Raw genomic sequence first — 784 nt, 5'->3', positions numbered from 1 at the left:
CCCGGCTATTTTTTGGTTGCAGCCGTCATTGTTGTTTGGCGGGTCCAGGCTGGGGATTCGAACCCGCCACCTTAGGTGTACGTGGCTGGCGCCTTAGCCCGTTGAGCTATAGGCGCCGAGCCTGTATTACGATCTTGATTGTACTAATAAGCCAGCAAAAGCTAAATGGTTATATTTTCTAAATGTATCCTTGGATCTTCCAATTCATTGAAAAAGTAAGCCTCGTTCACTTCATATACATCCCCTAATCCCCCTACTCCCACAAAAATATACAGAACCTCCATAGTTGACCACCTCCTTACACTATCTCCTTAAGTTGACCTCATTTTCATAGGCCGAATGCACCATTCACTGGTAAGCAGCATTACAGCAGGCCTCGTTTCTTGTGTTGACCACCTCCCCATATTGACTGGTTTGTTACAGTCCCTTGAGTGGTCAACTTACAGAGGTTCTACTGTATATACATATTGTATGCGTAACTAGAAAAGCTGGAAAATTGCACTTTTTCCTCCTGCTGCTTACTACCAATGATTCAAGATTTTTCCAGTTTTACCACTTGAGAGAAACTGTGGAACTTGATAGAGGAATCCAGCTTTGAACTGGGGCTCAAGTGAAATGTCCCCCACTTTCTTCCCAGCCTGCGCGTCTACTAGGGAAGAAAAGACTACCGAGAAAACTTCCGCTAGCTGGGTCTCGTTTCCCACGGAGCCCTTCCCCAGGCCGGCCCCACCCAGGAGAATTCAAACTCCGCCCGGACGCGGAGCCCCGCCCCCGCCCCCGCCCC

Source organism: Otolemur garnettii, unplaced genomic scaffold, assembly GCF_000181295.1.
Source record: "Otolemur garnettii isolate 467f Iridium unplaced genomic scaffold, OtoGar3 scaffold00018, whole genome shotgun sequence".
Taxonomy (NCBI): Eukaryota; Metazoa; Chordata; class Mammalia; order Primates; family Galagidae; genus Otolemur; species Otolemur garnettii.
Note: the sequence above shows the minus strand (reverse complement) of the source record.